Source organism: Castor canadensis, chromosome 10 (genome assembly GCF_047511655.1).
Source record: "Castor canadensis chromosome 10, mCasCan1.hap1v2, whole genome shotgun sequence".
Taxonomy (NCBI): domain Eukaryota; kingdom Metazoa; phylum Chordata; class Mammalia; order Rodentia; family Castoridae; genus Castor; species Castor canadensis.
Window position 1 is genome coordinate 88340473 of NC_133395.1, and position 20488 is coordinate 88360960.

Genomic DNA, 20488 nt, shown 5'->3' on the forward strand with positions numbered 1-20488 from the left:
GCAGAGACACCCAGACCACGCACGCACGCACGGGGACGCACCCTCCTCTCCCCCACCCCACACACGAGCAGCCGAAGGACAAGAGGGTATGGCTGGGGCCTGAGCGGGAACAAGCGAAGCCTTGGTTTGCGGCCCCTCGGCCAACTGCATCAGGATTTTTGTCTGGGCTCGGAGGCCAGAGGATCTCTGCCATTTGCTAGCAGGGCCAGTGATGGCAGGAGGGTGGGTACGGGGCTCAGCCAGGGCCAGTTCTGCTGGCACGATCCTGTAGCACGTGGCCGCGTAGCACGGGGCCGGGTCTGAAGGAGGCCAAGCAGGGGCACAAGACCCAGCAGCGGCACAGGGAAGAGGCCCAGGGCACCCAGGAGCAGACGAGACCCGGGAGTCGTGCGTGCTTGGCGTGGCCGCGGGCCCCGTGACGCCCGAGGACTCGAGTGCTCAGCCCCGTGTAGTGGCCGCGAAGGCCTGCCTGGGAGAAACGCCCCGGGAGGCCAGCAGGAACCCGGGATCGGAAGGGATGTGGAGGGGCCCCGGGTCGGAGGAGATGGCTTTGGCTGTGTTTGGTTTTGTTTCTTCTTCCCAAGATCCCGGGTGTGAAAGGGGCCAGAGGTGAAGTCCTGGGCTGGAAAGCCTCACGATTCAGCCCCGCAGCCCCAGGCCCTGAGTGTGGAGGAGGGCGGAGCGGGTCGGCGAAGGGCGCGGCTGCCGTTTTCCTGATGGGCTGGAGGGGCAGTGGCGCTTTCCGGACGAAGAGGACCGGAAGGGTCCCCGAGACCTCCGCTGGGAGCCACGCACCCACCCAAGGATACGGCTCCAGGAGGCGACGGAGGAGGGCGGCTGCTTGCCCTGGCCCGAGCTGTGCGTCCCCCGCCTTGGCCACAGCAGTGGACATTCCCAGAAGAACAAGCGCCCGAGAGCACTGAGAAATTTTCCCCCGAGAAAACTTGACCCTCGTCCTGGCAGCAGGACACCTCGGGAAGAAAGCCACCCAGCGGCCACCTGGGCGAGACCGGCTGCCCGAGCAGGCGCGCGGGGCCTCTGGCCGCTGGCCCCGGGCTGCCAGCCCCCACCCGGACTCCCAGCCGTGCCAGGAGAGCAGCGTGGAGACGCACGCCGGGGCCCTCGGCAGGCTCTTGGGGCTCCCGGAGGCGGCGGCTAGCGTCTACGGCCATACCACCCTGAACGCGCCCGATCTCGTCTGATCTCGGAAGCTAAGCAGGGTCGGGCCTGGTTAGTACTTGGATGGGAGACCGCCTGGGAATACCGGGTGCTGTAGGCTTTTGCTCCTCCCTCCCTCGCTGCTCCTTTTGTCTTCGGGGACTTCGCCACCACCCCCCCCACCACCACCACCACCCCCAGCACCACCACCACCACCACCACCACAACGACCCACCGTGACCACGACCCCGACCCCGTCCGGGCCACCCGCCAGACCCACGCACACCGAATCCTCACAGCTACGTCCCCGAATCCTCTCCCCTCCCCACACTCTCCTGGGGCGCGCGCCCGCGACACGGGTCACCAGCGAGGTTGGTCCCAGGCCACGTTGGGGACCGCTCCCCAACTGCCCTCCAGGCGGGCGGGGAGGGACGTGCGGAAGCCATGAGAAAGTGGGTCCTGCACCCCAGCGGGCCCCACAGCGGGACGCGCCACACCTGGGCTCGCCACAAGGTGGTGCACTGGGTCCAGGGCAAGACGCCAGGGGACAGAGAAGCAGGGAGCCTCAGTCGGGTGCTGCTCCACGTCGCGCTCCGTCGCTCAACCCAAGACAGGGCAGCCAGCGCGCGACCTCTACGTGGGATCCCGCCTCCCACGGCAGAGCCTGCGGTCACAGGGACAGAGGGCGCAGGCCGCCAGAGCTCCGGATGCCAGCGGCAGCTCCCCGTCCCGCTCAAAGGGAGGGAGGGCCGCCGCTGGCGCCCAGTCGCCTGTGCCACCCTCCGGGTCTCAAAGCACTCCTCAGTCAGCTCAAGGACCGGGGCCACCTGGCCTTCGGGGTCACATGGGCTTGGGCACGACGGAAGGGACCGCTTGCCCCCGTGGAACAGACATTCTCCCCGTGGACAACCTCAGGTGCCGGGACCCTCTGCTCCGCCTTGGAAAACCCACCTTCTGCAATGTATGCCCAACGCAATCAGGCCGAGCAGATTGACCCCCTCGGCCCGGCCCCAGTGTGTGATGGGGCTCTGTGCGTGAGGGCTTGCTCTTCCCCACCTACACCAGGCACGGCATCTAACACACACACACACACACACACACACCACGCAGAGACACCCAGACCACGCACGCACGCACGGGGACGCACCCTCCTCTCCCCCACCCCACACACGAGCAGCCGAAGGACAAGAGGGTATGGCTGGGGCCTGAGCGGGAACAAGCGAAGCCTTGGTTTGCGGCCCCTCGGCCAACTGCATCAGGATTTTTGTCTGGGCTCGGAGGCCAGAGGATCTCTGCCATTTGCTAGCAGGGCCAGGGATGGCAGGAGGGTGGGTACGGGGCTCAGCCAGGGCCAGTTCTGCTGGCACGATCCTGTAGCACGTGGCCGCGTAGCACGGGGCCGGGTCTGAAGGAGGCCAAGCAGGGGCACAAGACCCAGCAGCGGCACAGGGAAGAGGCCCAGGGCACCCAGGAGCAGACGAGACCCGGGAGTCGTGCGTGCTTGGCGTGGCCGCGGGCCCCGTGACGCCCGAGGACTCGAGTGCTCAGCCCCGTGTAGTGGCCGCGAAGGCCTGCCTGGGAGAAACGCCCCGGGAGGCCGGCAGGAACCCGGGATCGGAAGGGATGTGGAGGGGCCCCGGGTCGGAGGAGATGGCTTTGGCTGTGTTTGGTTTTGTTTCTTCTTCCCAAGATCCCGGGTGTGAAAGGGGCCAGAGGTGAAGTCCTGGGCTGGAAAGCCTCACGATTCAGCCCCGCAGCCCCAGGCCCTGAGTGTGGAGGAGGGCGGAGCGGGTCGGCGAAGGGCGCGGCTGCCGTTTTCCTGATGGGCTGGAGGGGCAGTGGCGCTTTCCGGACGAAGAGGACCGGAAGGGTCCCCGAGACCTCCGCTGGGAGCCACGCACCCACCCAAGGATACGGCTCCAGGAGGCGACGGAGGAGGGCGGCTGCTTGCCCTGGCCCGAGCTGTGCGTCCCCCGCCTTGGCCACAGCAGTGGACATTCCCAGAAGAACAAGCGCCCGAGAGCACTGAGAAATTTTCCCCCGAGAAAACTTGACCCTCGTCCTGGCAGCAGGACACCTCGGGAAGAAAGCCACCCAGCGGCCACCTGGGCGAGACCGGCTGCCCGAGCAGGCGCGCGGGGCCTCTGGCCGCTGGCCCCGGGCTGCCAGCCCCCACCCGGACTCCCAGCCGTGCCAGGAGAGCAGCGTGGAGACGCACGCCGGGGCCCTCGGCAGGCTCTTGGGGCTCCCGGAGGCGGCGGCTAGCGTCTACGGCCATACCACCCTGAACGCGCCCGATCTCGTCTGATCTCGGAAGCTAAGCAGGGTCGGGCCTGGTTAGTACTTGGATGGGAGACCGCCTGGGAATACCGGGTGCTGTAGGCTTTTGCTCCTCCCTCCCTCGCTGCTCCTTTTGTCTTCGGGGACTTCGCCACCACCCCCCCCACCACCACCACCACCCCCAGCACCACCACCACCACCACCACCACAACGACCCACCGTGACCACGACCCCGACCCCGTCCGGGCCACCCGCCAGACCCACGCACACCGAATCCTCACAGCTACGTCCCCGAATCCTCTCCCCTCCCCACACTCTCCTGGGGCGCGCGCCCGCGACACGGGTCACCAGCGAGGTTGGTCCCAGGCCACGTTGGGGACCGCTCCCCAACTGCCCTCCAGGCGGGCGGGGAGGGACGTGCGGAAGCCATGAGAAAGTGGGTCCTGCACCCCAGCGGGCCCCACAGCGGGACGCGCCACACCTGGGCTCGCCACAAGGTGGTGCACTGGGTCCAGGGCAAGACGCCAGGGGACAGAGAAGCAGGGAGCCTCAGTCGGGTGCTGCTCCACGTCGCGCTCCGTCGCTCAACCCAAGACAGGGCAGCCAGCGCGCGACCTCTACGTGGGATCCCGCCTCCCACGGCAGAGCCTGCGGTCACAGGGACAGAGGGCGCAGGCCGCCAGAGCTCCGGATGCCAGCGGCAGCTCCCCGTCCCGCTCAAAGGGAGGGAGGGCCGCCGCTGGCGCCCAGTCGCCTGTGCCACCCTCCGGGTCTCAAAGCACTCCTCAGTCAGCTCAAGGACCGGGGCCACCTGGCCTTCGGGGTCACATGGGCTTGGGCACGACGGAAGGGACCGCTTGCCCCCGTGGAACAGACATTCTCCCCGTGGACAACCTCAGGTGCCGGGACCCTCTGCTCCGCCTTGGAAAACCCACCTTCTGCAATGTATGCCCAACGCAATCAGGCCGAGCAGATTGACCCCCTCGGCCCGGCCCCAGTGTGTGATGGGGCTCTGTGCGTGAGGGCTTGCTCTTCCCCACCTACACCAGGCACGGCATCTAACACACACACACACACACACACACACCACGCAGAGACACCCAGACCACGCACGCACGCACGGGGACGCACCCTCCTCTCCCCCACCCCACACACGAGCAGCCGAAGGACAAGAGGGTATGGCTGGGGCCTGAGCGGGAACAAGCGAAGCCTTGGTTTGCGGCCCCTCGGCCAACTGCATCAGGATTTTTGTCTGGGCTCGGAGGCCAGAGGATCTCTGCCATTTGCTAGCAGGGCCAGGGATGGCAGGAGGGTGGGTACGGGGCTCAGCCAGGGCCAGTTCTGCTGGCACGATCCTGTAGCACGTGGCCGCGTAGCACGGGGCCGGGTCTGAAGGAGGCCAAGCAGGGGCACAAGACCCAGCAGCGGCACAGGGAAGAGGCCCAGGGCACCCAGGAGCAGACGAGACCCGGGAGTCGTGCGTGCTTGGCGTGGCCGCGGGCCCCGTGACGCCCGAGGACTCGAGTGCTCAGCCCCGTGTAGTGGCCGCGAAGGCCTGCCTGGGAGAAACGCCCCGGGAGGCCGGCAGGAACCCGGGATCGGAAGGGATGTGGAGGGGCCCCGGGTCGGAGGAGATGGCTTTGGCTGTGTTTGGTTTTGTTTCTTCTTCCCAAGATCCCGGGTGTGAAAGGGGCCAGAGGTGAAGTCCTGGGCTGGAAAGCCTCACGATTCAGCCCCGCAGCCCCAGGCCCTGAGTGTGGAGGAGGGCGGAGCGGGTCGGCGAAGGGCGCGGCTGCCGTTTTCCTGATGGGCTGGAGGGGCAGTGGCGCTTTCCGGACGAAGAGGACCGGAAGGGTCCCCGAGACCTCCGCTGGGAGCCACGCACCCACCCAAGGATACGGCTCCAGGAGGCGACGGAGGAGGGCGGCTGCTTGCCCTGGCCCGAGCTGTGCGTCCCCCGCCTTGGCCACAGCAGTGGACATTCCCAGAAGAACAAGCGCCCGAGAGCACTGAGAAATTTTCCCCCGAGAAAACTTGACCCTCGTCCTGGCAGCAGGACACCTCGGGAAGAAAGCCACCCAGCGGCCACCTGGGCGAGACCGGCTGCCCGAGCAGGCGCGCGGGGCCTCTGGCCGCTGGCCCCGGGCTGCCAGCCCCCACCCGGACTCCCAGCCGTGCCAGGAGAGCAGCGTGGAGACGCACGCCGGGGCCCTCGGCAGGCTCTTGGGGCTCCCGGAGGCGGCGGCTAGCGTCTACGGCCATACCACCCTGAACGCGCCCGATCTCGTCTGATCTCGGAAGCTAAGCAGGGTCGGGCCTGGTTAGTACTTGGATGGGAGACCGCCTGGGAATACCGGGTGCTGTAGGCTTTTGCTCCTCCCTCCCTCGCTGCTCCTTTTGTCTTCGGGGACTTCGCCACCACCCCCCACCACCACCACCACCACCCCCAGCACCACCACCACCACCACCACCACAACGACCCACCGTGACCACGACCCCGACCCCGTCCGGGCCACCCGCCAGACCCACGCACACCGAATCCTCACAGCTACGTCCCCGAATCCTCTCCCCTCCCCACACTCTCCTGGGGCGCGCGCCCGCGACACGGGTCACCAGCGAGGTTGGTCCCAGGCCACGTTGGGGACCGCTCCCCAACTGCCCTCCAGGCGGGCGGGGAGGGACGTGCGGAAGCCATGAGAAAGTGGGTCCTGCACCCCAGCGGGCCCCACAGCGGGACGCGCCACACCTGGGCTCGCCACAAGGTGGTGCACTGGGTCCAGGGCAAGACGCCAGGGGACAGAGAAGCAGGGAGCCTCAGTCGGGTGCTGCTCCACGTCGCGCTCCGTCGCTCAACCCAAGACAGGGCAGCCAGCGCGCGACCTCTACGTGGGATCCCGCCTCCCACGGCAGAGCCTGCGGTCACAGGGACAGAGGGCGCAGGCCGCCAGAGCTCCGGATGCCAGCGGCAGCTCCCCGTCCCGCTCAAAGGGAGGGAGGGCCGCCGCTGGCGCCCAGTCGCCTGTGCCACCCTCCGGGTCTCAAAGCACTCCTCAGTCAGCTCAAGGACCGGGGCCACCTGGCCTTCGGGGTCACATGGGCTTGGGCACGACGGAAGGGACCGCTTGCCCCCGTGGAACAGACATTCTCCCCGTGGACAACCTCAGGTGCCGGGACCCTCTGCTCCGCCTTGGAAAACCCACCTTCTGCAATGTATGCCCAACGCAATCAGGCCGAGCAGATTGACCCCCTCGGCCCGGCCCCAGTGTGTGATGGGGCTCTGTGCGTGAGGGCTTGCTCTTCCCCACCTACACCAGGCACGGCACTAACACACACACACACACACACACACACACCACGCAGAGACACCCAGACCACGCACGCACGCACGGGGACGCACCCTCCTCTCCCCCACCCCACACACGAGCAGCCGAAGGACAAGAGGGTATGGCTGGGGCCTGAGCGGGAACAAGCGAAGCCTTGGTTTGCGGCCCCTCGGCCAACTGCATCAGGATTTTTGTCTGGGCTCGGAGGCCAGAGGATCTCTGCCATTTGCTAGCAGGGCCAGGGATGGCAGGAGGGTGGGTACGGGGCTCAGCCAGGGCCAGTTCTGCTGGCACGATCCTGTAGCACGTGGCCGCGTAGCACGGGGCCGGGTCTGAAGGAGGCCAAGCAGGGGCACAAGACCCAGCAGCGGCACAGGGAAGAGGCCCAGGGCACCCAGGAGCAGACGAGACCCGGGAGTCGTGCGTGCTTGGCGTGGCCGCGGGCCCCGTGACGCCCGAGGACTCGAGTGCTCAGCCCCGTGTAGTGGCCGCGAAGGCCTGCCTGGGAGAAACGCCCCGGGAGGCCGGCAGGAACCCGGGATCGGAAGGGATGTGGAGGGGCCCCGGGTCGGAGGAGATGGCTTTGGCTGTGTTTGGTTTTGTTTCTTCTTCCCAAGATCCCGGGTGTGAAAGGGGCCAGAGGTGAAGTCCTGGGCTGGAAAGCCTCACGATTCAGCCCCGCAGCCCCAGGCCCTGAGTGTGGAGGAGGGCGGAGCGGGTCGGCGAAGGGCGCGGCTGCCGTTTTCCTGATGGGCTGGAGGGGCAGTGGCGCTTTCCGGACGAAGAGGACCGGAAGGGTCCCCGAGACCTCCGCTGGGAGCCACGCACCCACCCAAGGATACGGCTCCAGGAGGCGACGGAGGAGGGCGGCTGCTTGCCCTGGCCCGAGCTGTGCGTCCCCCGCCTTGGCCACAGCAGTGGACATTCCCAGAAGAACAAGCGCCCGAGAGCACTGAGAAATTTTCCCCCGAGAAAACTTGACCCTCGTCCTGGCAGCAGGACACCTCGGGAAGAAAGCCACCCAGCGGCCACCTGGGCGAGACCGGCTGCCCGAGCAGGCGCGCGGGGCCTCTGGCCGCTGGCCCCGGGCTGCCAGCCCCCACCCGGACTCCCAGCCGTGCCAGGAGAGCAGCGTGGAGACGCACGCCGGGGCCCTCGGCAGGCTCTTGGGGCTCCCGGAGGCGGCGGCTAGCGTCTACGGCCATACCACCCTGAACGCGCCCGATCTCGTCTGATCTCGGAAGCTAAGCAGGGTCGGGCCTGGTTAGTACTTGGATGGGAGACCGCCTGGGAATACCGGGTGCTGTAGGCTTTTGCTCCTCCCTCCCTCGCTGCTCCTTTTGTCTTCGGGGACTTCGCCACCACCCCCCACCACCACCACCACCACCCCCAGCACCACCACCACCACCACCACCACAACGACCCACCGTGACCACGACCCCGACCCCGTCCGGGCCACCCGCCAGACCCACGCACACCGAATCCTCACAGCTACGTCCCCGAATCCTCTCCCCTCCCCACACTCTCCTGGGGCGCGCGCCCGCGACACGGGTCACCAGCGAGGTTGGTCCCAGGCCACGTTGGGGACCGCTCCCCAACTGCCCTCCAGGCGGGCGGGGAGGGACGTGCGGAAGCCATGAGAAAGTGGGTCCTGCACCCCAGCGGGCCCCACAGCGGGACGCGCCACACCTGGGCTCGCCACAAGGTGGTGCACTGGGTCCAGGGCAAGACGCCAGGGGACAGAGAAGCAGGGAGCCTCAGTCGGGTGCTGCTCCACGTCGCGCTCCGTCGCTCAACCCAAGACAGGGCAGCCAGCGCGCGACCTCTACGTGGGATCCCGCCTCCCACGGCAGAGCCTGCGGTCACAGGGACAGAGGGCGCAGGCCGCCAGAGCTCCGGATGCCAGCGGCAGCTCCCCGTCCCGCTCAAAGGGAGGGAGGGCCGCCGCTGGCGCCCAGTCGCCTGTGCCACCCTCCGGGTCTCAAAGCACTCCTCAGTCAGCTCAAGGACCGGGGCCACCTGGCCTTCGGGGTCACATGGGCTTGGGCACGACGGAAGGGACCGCTTGCCCCCGTGGAACAGACATTCTCCCCGTGGACAACCTCAGGTGCCGGGACCCTCTGCTCCGCCTTGGAAAACCCACCTTCTGCAATGTATGCCCAACGCAATCAGGCCGAGCAGATTGACCCCCTCGGCCCGGCCCCAGTGTGTGATGGGGCTCTGTGCGTGAGGGCTTGCTCTTCCCCACCTACACCAGGCACGGCATCTAACACACACACACACACACACACACACCACGCAGAGACACCCAGACCACGCACGCACGCACGGGGACGCACCCTCCTCTCCCCCACCCCACACACGAGCAGCCGAAGGACAAGAGGGTATGGCTGGGGCCTGAGCGGGAACAAGCGAAGCCTTGGTTTGCGGCCCCTCGGCCAACTGCATCAGGATTTTTGTCTGGGCTCGGAGGCCAGAGGATCTCTGCCATTTGCTAGCAGGGCCAGGGATGGCAGGAGGGTGGGTACGGGGCTCAGCCAGGGCCAGTTCTGCTGGCACGATCCTGTAGCACGTGGCCGCGTAGCACGGGGCCGGGTCTGAAGGAGGCCAAGCAGGGGCACAAGACCCAGCAGCGGCACAGGGAAGAGGCCCAGGGCACCCAGGAGCAGACGAGACCCGGGAGTCGTGCGTGCTTGGCGTGGCCGCGGGCCCCGTGACGCCCGAGGACTCGAGTGCTCAGCCCCGTGTAGTGGCCGCGAAGGCCTGCCTGGGAGAAACGCCCCGGGAGGCCGGCAGGAACCCGGGATCGGAAGGGATGTGGAGGGGCCCCGGGTCGGAGGAGATGGCTTTGGCTGTGTTTGGTTTTGTTTCTTCTTCCCAAGATCCCGGGTGTGAAAGGGGCCAGAGGTGAAGTCCTGGGCTGGAAAGCCTCACGATTCAGCCCCGCAGCCCCAGGCCCTGAGTGTGGAGGAGGGCGGAGCGGGTCGGCGAAGGGCGCGGCTGCCGTTTTCCTGATGGGCTGGAGGGGCAGTGGCGCTTTCCGGACGAAGAGGACCGGAAGGGTCCCCGAGACCTCCGCTGGGAGCCACGCACCCACCCAAGGATACGGCTCCAGGAGGCGACGGAGGAGGGCGGCTGCTTGCCCTGGCCCGAGCTGTGCGTCCCCCGCCTTGGCCACAGCAGTGGACATTCCCAGAAGAACAAGCGCCCGAGAGCACTGAGAAATTTTCCCCCGAGAAAACTTGACCCTCGTCCTGGCAGCAGGACACCTCGGGAAGAAAGCCACCCAGCGGCCACCTGGGCGAGACCGGCTGCCCGAGCAGGCGCGCGGGGCCTCTGGCCGCTGGCCCCGGGCTGCCAGCCCCCACCCGGACTCCCAGCCGTGCCAGGAGAGCAGCGTGGAGACGCACGCCGGGGCCCTCGGCAGGCTCTTGGGGCTCCCGGAGGCGGCGGCTAGCGTCTACGGCCATACCACCCTGAACGCGCCCGATCTCGTCTGATCTCGGAAGCTAAGCAGGGTCGGGCCTGGTTAGTACTTGGATGGGAGACCGCCTGGGAATACCGGGTGCTGTAGGCTTTTGCTCCTCCCTCCCTCGCTGCTCCTTTTGTCTTCGGGGACTTCGCCACCACCCCCCACCACCACCACCACCACCCCCAGCACCACCACCACCACCACCACCACAACGACCCACCGTGACCACGACCCCGACCCCGTCCGGGCCACCCGCCAGACCCACGCACACCGAATCCTCACAGCTACGTCCCCGAATCCTCTCCCCTCCCCACACTCTCCTGGGGCGCGCGCCCGCGACACGGGTCACCAGCGAGGTTGGTCCCAGGCCACGTTGGGGACCGCTCCCCAACTGCCCTCCAGGTGGGCGGGGAGGGACGTGCGGAAGCCATGAGAAAGTGGGTCCTGCACCCCAGCGGGCCCCACAGCGGGACGCGCCACACCTGGGCTCGCCACAAGGTGGTGCACTGGGTCCAGGGCAAGACGCCAGGGGACAGAGAAGCAGGGAGCCTCAGTCGGGTGCTGCTCCACGTCGCGCTCCGTCGCTCAACCCAAGACAGGGCAGCCAGCGCGCGACCTCTACGTGGGATCCCGCCTCCCACGGCAGAGCCTGCGGTCACAGGGACAGAGGGCGCAGGCCGCCAGAGCTCCGGATGCCAGCGGCAGCTCCCCGTCCCGCTCAAAGGGAGGGAGGGCCGCCGCTGGCGCCCAGTCGCCTGTGCCACCCTCCGGGTCTCAAAGCACTCCTCAGTCAGCTCAAGGACCGGGGCCACCTGGCCTTCGGGGTCACATGGGCTTGGGCACGACGGAAGGGACCGCTTGCCCCCGTGGAACAGACATTCTCCCCGTGGACAACCTCAGGTTCCGGGACCCTCTGCTCCGCCTTGGAAAACCCACCTTCTGCAATGTATGCCCAACGCAATCAGGCCGAGCAGATTGACCCCCTCGGCCCGGCCCCAGTGTGTGATGGGGCTCTGTGCGTGAGGGCTTGCTCTTCCCCACCTACACCAGGCACGGCATCTAACACACACACACACACACACACACACACCACGCAGAGACACCCAGACCACGCACGCACGCACGGGGACGCACCCTCCTCTCCCCCACCCCACACATGAGCAGCCGAAGGACAAGAGGGTATGGCTGGGGCCTGAGCGGGAACAAGCGAAGCCTTGGTTTGCGGCCCCTCGGCCAACTGCATCAGGATTTTTGTCTGGGCTCGGAGGCCAGAGGATCTCTGCCATTTGCTAGCAGGGCCAGGGATGGCAGGAGGGTGGGTACGGGGCTCAGCCAGGGCCAGTTCTGCTGGCACGATCCTGTAGCACGTGGCCGCGTAGCACGGGGCCGGGTCTGAAGGAGGCCAAGCAGGGGCACAAGACCCAGCAGCGGCACAGGGAAGAGGCCCAGGGCACCCAGGAGCAGACGAGACCCGGGAGTCGTGCGTGCTTGGCGTGGCCGCGGGCCCCGTGACGCCCGAGGACTCGAGTGCTCAGCCCCGTGTAGTGGCCGCGAAGGCCTGCCTGGGAGAAACGCCCCGGGAGGCCGGCAGGAACCCGGGATCGGAAGGGATGTGGAGGGGCCCCGGGTCGGAGGAGATGGCTTTGGCTGTGTTTGGTTTTGTTTCTTCTTCCCAAGATCCCGGGTGTGAAAGGGGCCAGAGGTGAAGTCCTGGGCTGGAAAGCCTCACGATTCAGCCCCGCAGCCCCAGGCCCTGAGTGTGGAGGAGGGCGGAGCGGGTCGGCGAAGGGCGCGGCTGCCGTTTTCCTGATGGGCTGGAGGGGCAGTGGCGCTTTCCGGACGAAGAGGACCGGAAGGGTCCCCGAGACCTCCGCTGGGAGCCACGCACCCACCCAAGGATACGGCTCCAGGAGGCGACGGAGGAGGGCGGCTGCTTGCCCTGGCCCGAGCTGTGCGTCCCCCGCCTTGGCCACAGCAGTGGACATTCCCAGAAGAACAAGCGCCCGAGAGCACTGAGAAATTTTCCCCCGAGAAAACTTGACCCTCGTCCTGGCAGCAGGACACCTCGGGAAGAAAGCCACCCAGCGGCCACCTGGGCGAGACCGGCTGCCCGAGCAGGCGCGCGGGGCCTCTGGCCGCTGGCCCCGGGCTGCCAGCCCCCACCCGGACTCCCAGCCGTGCCAGGAGAGCAGCGTGGAGACGCACGCCGGGGCCCTCGGCAGGCTCTTGGGGCTCCCGGAGGCGGCGGCTAGCGTCTACGGCCATACCACCCTGAACGCGCCCGATCTCGTCTGATCTCGGAAGCTAAGCAGGGTTGGGCCTGGTTAGTACTTGGATGGGAGACCGCCTGGGAATACCGGGTGCTGTAGGCTTTTGCTCCTCCCTCCCTCGCTGCTCCTTTTGTCTTCGGGGACTTCGCCACCACCCCCCCCACCACCACCACCACCACCCCCAGCACCACCACCACCACCACCACCACAACGACCCACCGTGACCACGACCCCGACCCCGTCCGGGCCACCCGCCAGACCCACGCACACCGAATCCTCACAGCTACGTCCCCGAATCCTCTCCCCTCCCCACACTCTCCTGGGGCGCGCGCCCGCGACACGGGTCACCAGCGAGGTTGGTCCCAGGCCACGTTGGGGACCGCTCCCCAACTGCCCTCCAGGCGGGCGGGGAGGGACGTGCGGAAGCCATGAGAAAGTGGGTCCTGCACCCCAGCGGGCCCCACAGCGGGACGCGCCACACCTGGGCTCGCCACAAGGTGGTGCACTGGGTCCAGGGCAAGACGCCAGGGGACAGAGAAGCAGGGAGCCTCAGTCGGGTGCTGCTCCACGTCGCGCTCCGTCGCTCAACCCAAGACAGGGCAGCCAGCGCGCGACCTCTACGTGGGATCCCGCCTCCCACGGCAGAGCCTGCGGTCACAGGGACAGAGGGCGCAGGCCGCCAGAGCTCCGGATGCCAGCGGCAGCTCCCCGTCCCGCTCAAAGGGAGGGAGGGCCGCCGCTGGCGCCCAGTCGCCTGTGCCACCCTCCGGGTCTCAAAGCACTCCTCAGTCAGCTCAAGGACCGGGGCCACCTGGCCTTCGGGGTCACATGGGCTTGGGCACGACGGAAGGGACCGCTTGCCCCCGTGGAACAGACATTCTCCCCGTGGACAACCTCAGGTGCCGGGACCCTCTGCTCCGCCTTGGAAAACCCACCTTCTGCAATGTATGCCCAACGCAATCAGGCCGAGCAGATTGACCCCCTCGGCCCGGCCCCAGTGTGTGATGGGGCTCTGTGCGTGAGGGCTTGCTCTTCCCCACCTACACCAGGCACGGCATCTAACACACACACACACACACACACACACCACGCAGAGACACCCAGACCACGCACGCACGCACGGGGACGCACCCTCCTCTCCCCCACCCCACACACGAGCAGCCGAAGGACAAGAGGGTATGGCTGGGGCCTGAGCGGGAACAAGCGAAGCCTTGGTTTGCGGCCCCTCGGCCAACTGCATCAGGATTTTTGTCTGGGCTCGGAGGCCAGAGGATCTCTGCCATTTGCTAGCAGGGCCAGGGATGGCAGGAGGGTGGGTACGGGGCTCAGCCAGGGCCAGTTCTGCTGGCACGATCCTGTAGCACGTGGCCGCGTAGCACGGGGCCGGGTCTGAAGGAGGCCAAGCAGGGGCACAAGACCCAGCAGCGGCACAGGGAAGAGGCCCAGGGCACCCAGGAGCAGACGAGACCCGGGAGTCGTGCGTGCTTGGCGTGGCCGCGGGCCCCGTGACGCCCGAGGACTCGAGTGCTCAGCCCCGTGTAGTGGCCGCGAAGGCCTGCCTGGGAGAAACGCCCCGGGAGGCCGGCAGGAACCCGGGATCGGAAGGGATGTGGAGGGGCCCCGGGTCGGAGGAGATGGCTTTGGCTGTGTTTGGTTTTGTTTCTTCTTCCCAAGATCCCGGGTGTGAAAGGGGCCAGAGGTGAAGTCCTGGGCTGGAAAGCCTCACGATTCAGCCCCGCAGCCCCAGGCCCTGAGTGTGGAGGAGGGCGGAGCGGGTCGGCGAAGGGCGCGGCTGCCGTTTTCCTGATGGGCTGGAGGGGCAGTGGCGCTTTCCGGACGAAGAGGACCGGAAGGGTCCCCGAGACCTCCGCTGGGAGCCACGCACCCACCCAAGGATACGGCTCCAGGAGGCGACGGAGGAGGGCGGCTGCTTGCCCTGGCCCGAGCTGTGCGTCCCCCGCCTTGGCCACAGCAGTGGACATTCCCAGAAGAACAAGCGCCCGAGAGCACTGAGAAATTTTCCCCCGAGAAAACTTGACCCTCGTCCTGGCAGCAGGACACCTCGGGAAGAAAGCCACCCAGCGGCCACCTGGGCGAGACCGGCTGCCCGAGCAGGCGCGCGGGGCCTCTGGCCGCTGGCCCCGGGCTGCCAGCCCCCACCCGGACTCCCAGCCGTGCCAGGAGAGCAGCGTGGAGACGCACGCCGGGGCCCTCGGCAGGCTCTTGGGGCTCCCGGAGGCGGCGGCTAGCGTCTACGGCCATACCACCCTGAACGCGCCCGATCTCGTCTGATCTCGGAAGCTAAGCAGGGTCGGGCCTGGTTAGTACTTGGATGGGAGACCGCCTGGGAATACCGGGTGCTGTAGGCTTTTGCTCCTCCCTCCCTCGCTGCTCCTTTTGTCTTCGGGGACTTCGCCACCCCCCCCCCCACCACCACCACCACCACCCCCAGCACCACCACCACCACCACCACCACAACGACCCACCGTGACCACGACCCCGACCCCGTCCGGGCCACCCGCCAGACCCACGCACACCGAATCCTCACAGCTACGTCCCCGAATCCTCTCCCCTCCCCACACTCTCCTGGGGCGCGCGCCCGCGACACGGGTCACCAGCGAGGTTGGTCCCAGGCCACGTTGGGGACCGCTCCCCAACTGCCCTCCAGGCGGGCGGGGAGGGACGTGCGGAAGCCATGAGAAAGTGGGTCCTGCACCCCAGCGGGCCCCACAGCGGGACGCGCCACACCTGGGCTCGCCACAAGGTGGTGCACTGGGTCCAGGGCAAGACGCCAGGGGACAGAGAAGCAGGGAGCCTCAGTCGGGTGCTGCTCCACGTCGCGCTCCGTCGCTCAACCCAAGACAGGGCAGCCAGCGCGCGACCTCTACGTGGGATCCCGCCTCCCACGGCAGAGCCTGCGGTCACAGGGACAGAGGGCGCAGGCCGCCAGAGCTCCGGATGCCAGCGGCAGCTCCCCGTCCCGCTCAAAGGGAGGGAGGGCCGCCGCTGGCGCCCAGTCGCCTGTGCCACCCTCCGGGTCTCAAAGCACTCCTCAGTCAGCTCAAGGACCGGGGCCACCTGGCCTTCGGGGTCACATGGGCTTGGGCACGACGGAAGGGACCGCTTGCCCCCGTGGAACAGACATTCTCCCCGTGGACAACCTCAGGTGCCGGGACCCTCTGCTCCGCCTTGGAAAACCCACCTTCTGCAATGTATGCCCAACGCAATCAGGCCGAGCAGATTGACCCCCTCGGCCCGGCCCCAGTGTGTGATGGGGCTCTGTGCGTGAGGGCTTGCTCTTCCCCACCTACACCAGGCACGGCATCTAACACACACACACACACACACACACACCACGCAGAGACACCCAGACCACGCACGCACGCACGGGGACGCACCCTCCTCTCCCCCACCCCACACACGAGCAGCCGAAGGACAAGAGGGTATGGCTGGGGCCTGAGCGGGAACAAGCGAAGCCTTGGTTTGCGGCCCCTCGGCCAACTGCATCAGGATTTTTGTCTGGGCTCGGAGGCCAGAGGATCTCTGCCATTTGCTAGCAGGGCCAGGGATGGCAGGAGGGTGGGTACGGGGCTCAGCCAGGGCCAGTTCTGCTGGCACGATCCTGTAGCACGTGGCCGCGTAGCACGGGGCCGGGTCTGAAGGAGGCCAAGCAGGGGCACAAGACCCAGCAGCGGCACAGGGAAGAGGCCCAGGGCACCCAGGAGCAGACGAGACCCGGGAGTCGTGCGTGCTTGGCGTGGCCGCGGGCCCCGTGACGCCCGAGGACTCGAGTGCTCAGCCCCGTGTAGTGGCCGCGAAGGCCTGCCTGGGAGAAACGCCCCGGGAGGCCGGCAGGAACCCGGGATCGGAAGGGATGTGGAGGGGCCCCGGGTCGGAGGAGATGGCTTTGGCTGTGTTTGGTTTTGTTTCTTCTTCCCAAGATCCCGGGTGTGAAAGGGGCCAGAGGTGAAGTCCTGGGCTGGAAAGCCTCACGATTCAGCCCCGCAGCCCCAGGCCCTGAGTGTGGAGGAGGGCGGAGCGGGTCGGCGAAGGGCGCGGCTGCCGTTTTCCTGATGGGCTGGAGGGGCAGTGGCGCTTTCCGGACGAAGAGGACCGGAAGGGTCCCCGAGACCTCCGCTGGGAGCCACGCACCCACCCAAGGATACGGCTCCAGGAGGCGACGGAGGAGGGCGGCTGCTTGCCCTGGCCCGAGCTGTGCGTCCCCCGCCTTGGCCACAGCAGTGGACATTCCCAGAAGAACAAGCGCCCGAGAGCACTGAGAAATTTTCCCCCGAGAAAACTTGACCCTCGTCCTGGCAGCAGGACACCTCGGGAAGAAAGCCACCCAGCGGCCACCTGGGCGAGACCGGCTGCCCGAGCAGGCGCGCGGGGCCTCTGGCCGCTGGCCCCGGGCTGCCAGCCCCCACCCGGACTCCCAGCCGTGCCAGGAGAGCAGCGTGGAGACGCACGCCGGGGCCCTCGGCAGGCTCTTGGGGCTCCCGGAGGCGGCGGCTAGCGTCTACGGCCATACCACCCTGAACGCGCCCGATCTCGTCTGATCTCGGAAGCTAAGCAGGGTCGGGCCTGGTTAGTACTTGGATGGGAGACCGCCTGGGAATACCGGGTGCTGTAGGCTTTTGCTCCTCCCTCCCTCGCTGCTCCTTTTGTCTTCGGGGACTTCGCCACCACCCCCCCCACCATCACCACCACCCCCAGCACCACCACCACCACCACCACCACAACGACCCACCGTGACCACGACCCCGACCCGGTCCGGGCCACCCGCCAGACCCACGCACACCGAATCCTCACAGCTACGTCCCCGAATCCTCTCCCCTCCCCACACTCTCCTGGGGCGCGCGCCCGCGACACGGGTCACCAGCGAGGTTGGTCCCAGGCCACGTTGGGGACCGCTCCCCAACTGCCCTCCAGGCGGGCGGGGAGGGACGTGCGGAAGCCATGAGAAAGTGGGTCCTGCACCCCAGCGGGCCCCACAGCGGGACGCGCCACACCTGGGCTCGCCACAAGGTGGTGCACTGGGTCCAGGGCAAGACGCCAGGGGACAGAGAAGCAGGGAGCCTCAGTCGGGTGCTGCTCCACGTCGCCCTCCGTCGCTCAACCCAAGACAGGGCAGCCAGCGCGCGACCTCTACGTGGGATCCCGCCTCCCACGGCAGAGCCTGCGGTCACAGGGACAGAGGGCGCAGGCCGCCAGAGCTCCGGATGCCAGCGGCAGCTCCCCGTCCCGCTCAAAGGGAGGGAGGGCCGCCGCTGGCGCCCAGTCGCCTGTGCCACCCTCCGGGTCTCAAAGCACTCCTCAGTCAGCTCAAGGACCGGGGCCACCTGGCCTTCGGGGTCACATGGGCTTGGGCACGACGGAAGGGACCGCTTGCCCCCGTGGAACAGACATTCTCCCCGTGGACAACCTCAGGTGCCGGGACCCTCTGCTCCGCCTTGGAAAACCCACCTTCTGCAATGTATGCCCAACGCAATCAGGCCGAGCAGATTGACCCCCTCGGCCCGGCCCCAGTGTGTGATGGGGCTCTGTGCGTGAGGGCTTGCTCTTCCCCACCTACACCAGGCACGGCATCTAACACACACACACACACACACACACACCACGCAGAGACACCCAGACCACGCACGCACGCACGGGGACGCACCCTCCTCTCCCCCACCCCACACACGAGCAGCCGAAGGACAAGAGGGTATGGCTGGGGCCTGAGCGGGAACAAGCGAAGCCTTGGTTTGCGGCCCCTCGGCCAACTGCATCAGGATTTTTGTCTGGGCTCGGAGGCCAGAGGATCTCTGCCATTTGCTAGCAGGGCCAGGGATGGCAGGAGGGTGGGTACGGGGCTCAGCCAGGGCCAGTTCTGCTGGCACGATCCTGTAGCACGTGGCCGCGTAGCACGGGGCCGGGTCTGAAGGAGGCCAAGCAGGGGCACAAGACCCAGCAGCGGCACAGGGAAGAGGCCCAGGGCACCCAGGAGCAGACGAGACCCGGGAGTCGTGCGTGCTTGGCGTGGCCGCGGGCCCCGTGACGCCCGAGGACTCGAGTGCTCAGCCCCGTGTAGTGGCCGCGAAGGCCTGCCTGGGAGAAACGCCCCGGGAGGCCGGCAGGAACCCGGGATCGGAAGGGATGTGGAGGGGCCCCGGGTCGGAGGAGATGGCTTTGGCTGTGTTTGGTTTTGTTTCTTCTTCCCAAGATCCCGGGTGTGAAAGGGGCCAGAGGTGAAGTCCTGGGCTGGAAAGCCTCACCATTCAGCCCCGCAGCCCCAGGCCCTGAGTGTGGAGGAGGGCGGAGCGGGTCGGCGAAGGGCGCGGCTGCCGTTTTCCTGATGGGCTGGAGGGGCAGTGGCGCTTTCCGGACGAAGAGGACCGGAAGGGTCCCCGAGACCTCCGCTGGGAGCCACGCACCCACCCAAGGATACGGCTCCAGGAGGTGACGGAGGAGGGCGGCTGCTTGCCCTGGCCTGAGCTGTGCGTCCCCCGCCTTGGCCACAGCAGTGGACATTCCCAGAAGAACAAGCGCCCGAGAGCACTGAGAAATTTTCCCCCGAGAAAACTTGACCCTCGTCCTGGCAGCAGGACACCTCGGGAAGAAAGCCACCCAGCGGCCACCTGGGCGAGACCGGCTGCCCGAGCAGGCGCGCGGGGCCTCTGGCCGCTGGCCCCGGGCTGCCAGCCCACACCCGGACTCCCAGCCGTGCCAGGAGAGCAGCGTGGAGACGCACGCCGGGGCCCTCGGCAGGCTCTTGGGGCTCCCGGAGGCGGCGGCTAGCGTCTACGGCCATACCACCCTGAACGCGCCCGATCTCGTCTGATCTCGGAAGCTAAGCAGGGTCGGGCCTGGTTAGTACTTGGATGGGAGACCGCCTGGGAATACCGGGTGCTGTAGGCTTTTGCTCCTCCCTCCCTCGCTGCTCCTTTTGTCTTCGGGGACTTCGCCACCACCCCCCCCACCACCACCACCACCCCCAGCACCACCACCACCACCACCACCACAACGACCCACCGTGACCACGACCCCGACCCCGTCCGGGCCACCCGCCAGACCCACGCACACCGAATCCTCACAGCTACGTCCCCGAATCCTCTCCCCTCCCCACACTCTCCTGGGGCGCGCGCCCGCGACACGGGTCACCAGCGAGGTTGGTCCCAGGCCACGTTGGGGACCGCTCCCCAACTGCCCTCCAGGCGGGCGGGGAGGGACGTGCGGAAGCCATGAGAAAGTGGGTCCTGCACCCCAGCGGGCCCCACAGCGGGACGCGCCACACCTGGGCTCGCCACAAGGTGGTGCACTGGGTCCAGGGCAAGACGCCAGGGGACAGAGAAGCAGGGAGCCTCAGTCGGGTGCTGCTCCACGTCGCCCTCCGTCGCTCAACCCAAGACAGGGCAGCCAGCGCGCGACCTCTACGTGGGATCCCGCCTCCCACGGCAGAGCCTGCGGTCACAGGGACAGAGGGCGCAGGCCGCCAGAGCTCCGGATGCCAGCGGCAGCTCCCCGTCCCGCTCAAAGGGAGGGAGGGCCGCCGCTGGCGCCCAGTCGCCTGTGCCACCCTCCGGGTCTCAAAGCACTCCTCAGTCAGCTCAAGGACCGGGGCCACCTGGCCTTCGGGGTCACATGGGCTTGGGCACGACGGAAGGGACCGCTTGCCCCCGTGGAACAGACATTCTCCCCGTGGACAACCTCAGGTGCCGGGACCCTCTGCTCCGCCTTGGAAAACAAACCTTCTGCAATGTATGCCCAACGCAATCAGGCCGAGCAGATTGACCCCCTCGGCCCGGCCCCAGTGTGTGATGGGGCTCTGTGCGTGAGGGCTTGCTCTTCCCCACCTACACCAGGCACGGCATCTAACACACACACACACACACACACACACCACGCAGAGACACCCAGACCACGCACGCACGCACGGGGACGCACCCTCCTCTCCCCCACCCCACACACGAGCAGCCGAAGGACAAGAGGGTATGGCTGGGGCC

The 20488-nt window shown here is 67.8% G+C and overlaps 9 non-coding genes across 9 annotated transcripts; all 9 read left to right on the forward strand.

Moving 5' to 3' along the window:
- The first annotated feature begins 1160 nt into the window (after positions 1 to 1160).
- LOC141411879 (5S ribosomal RNA) lies at positions 1161 to 1279 on the forward strand. Its single transcript, XR_012436719.1, has one exon. It is a non-coding gene; the product is annotated as a 5S ribosomal RNA (ribosomal RNA).
- Positions 1280 to 3424: 2145 nt separating this feature from the next.
- On the forward strand, positions 3425 to 3543 carry LOC141411880 (5S ribosomal RNA). The gene has a single exon (XR_012436720.1). It is a non-coding gene; the product is annotated as a 5S ribosomal RNA (ribosomal RNA).
- A 2145-nt stretch (positions 3544 to 5688) lies between these two features.
- LOC141411881 (5S ribosomal RNA) lies at positions 5689 to 5807 on the forward strand. The gene has a single exon (XR_012436721.1). It is a non-coding gene; the product is annotated as a 5S ribosomal RNA (ribosomal RNA).
- Positions 5808 to 7954: 2147 nt separating this feature from the next.
- On the forward strand, positions 7955 to 8073 carry LOC141411882 (5S ribosomal RNA). The gene has a single exon (XR_012436722.1). It is a non-coding gene; the product is annotated as a 5S ribosomal RNA (ribosomal RNA).
- Positions 8074 to 10219: 2146 nt separating this feature from the next.
- LOC141411883 (5S ribosomal RNA) lies at positions 10220 to 10338 on the forward strand. The gene has a single exon (XR_012436723.1). It is a non-coding gene; the product is annotated as a 5S ribosomal RNA (ribosomal RNA).
- A 2148-nt stretch (positions 10339 to 12486) lies between these two features.
- Positions 12487 to 12605, forward strand: LOC141413368 (5S ribosomal RNA). Its single transcript, XR_012438160.1, has one exon. It is a non-coding gene; the product is annotated as a 5S ribosomal RNA (ribosomal RNA).
- A 2148-nt stretch (positions 12606 to 14753) lies between these two features.
- On the forward strand, positions 14754 to 14872 carry LOC141411885 (5S ribosomal RNA). Its single transcript, XR_012436725.1, has one exon. It is a non-coding gene; the product is annotated as a 5S ribosomal RNA (ribosomal RNA).
- Positions 14873 to 17020: 2148 nt separating this feature from the next.
- LOC141411886 (5S ribosomal RNA) lies at positions 17021 to 17139 on the forward strand. The gene has a single exon (XR_012436726.1). It is a non-coding gene; the product is annotated as a 5S ribosomal RNA (ribosomal RNA).
- Positions 17140 to 19284: 2145 nt separating this feature from the next.
- LOC141411887 (5S ribosomal RNA) lies at positions 19285 to 19403 on the forward strand. Its single transcript, XR_012436727.1, has one exon. It is a non-coding gene; the product is annotated as a 5S ribosomal RNA (ribosomal RNA).
- The last annotated feature ends 1085 nt before the right edge of the window (positions 19404 to 20488 follow it).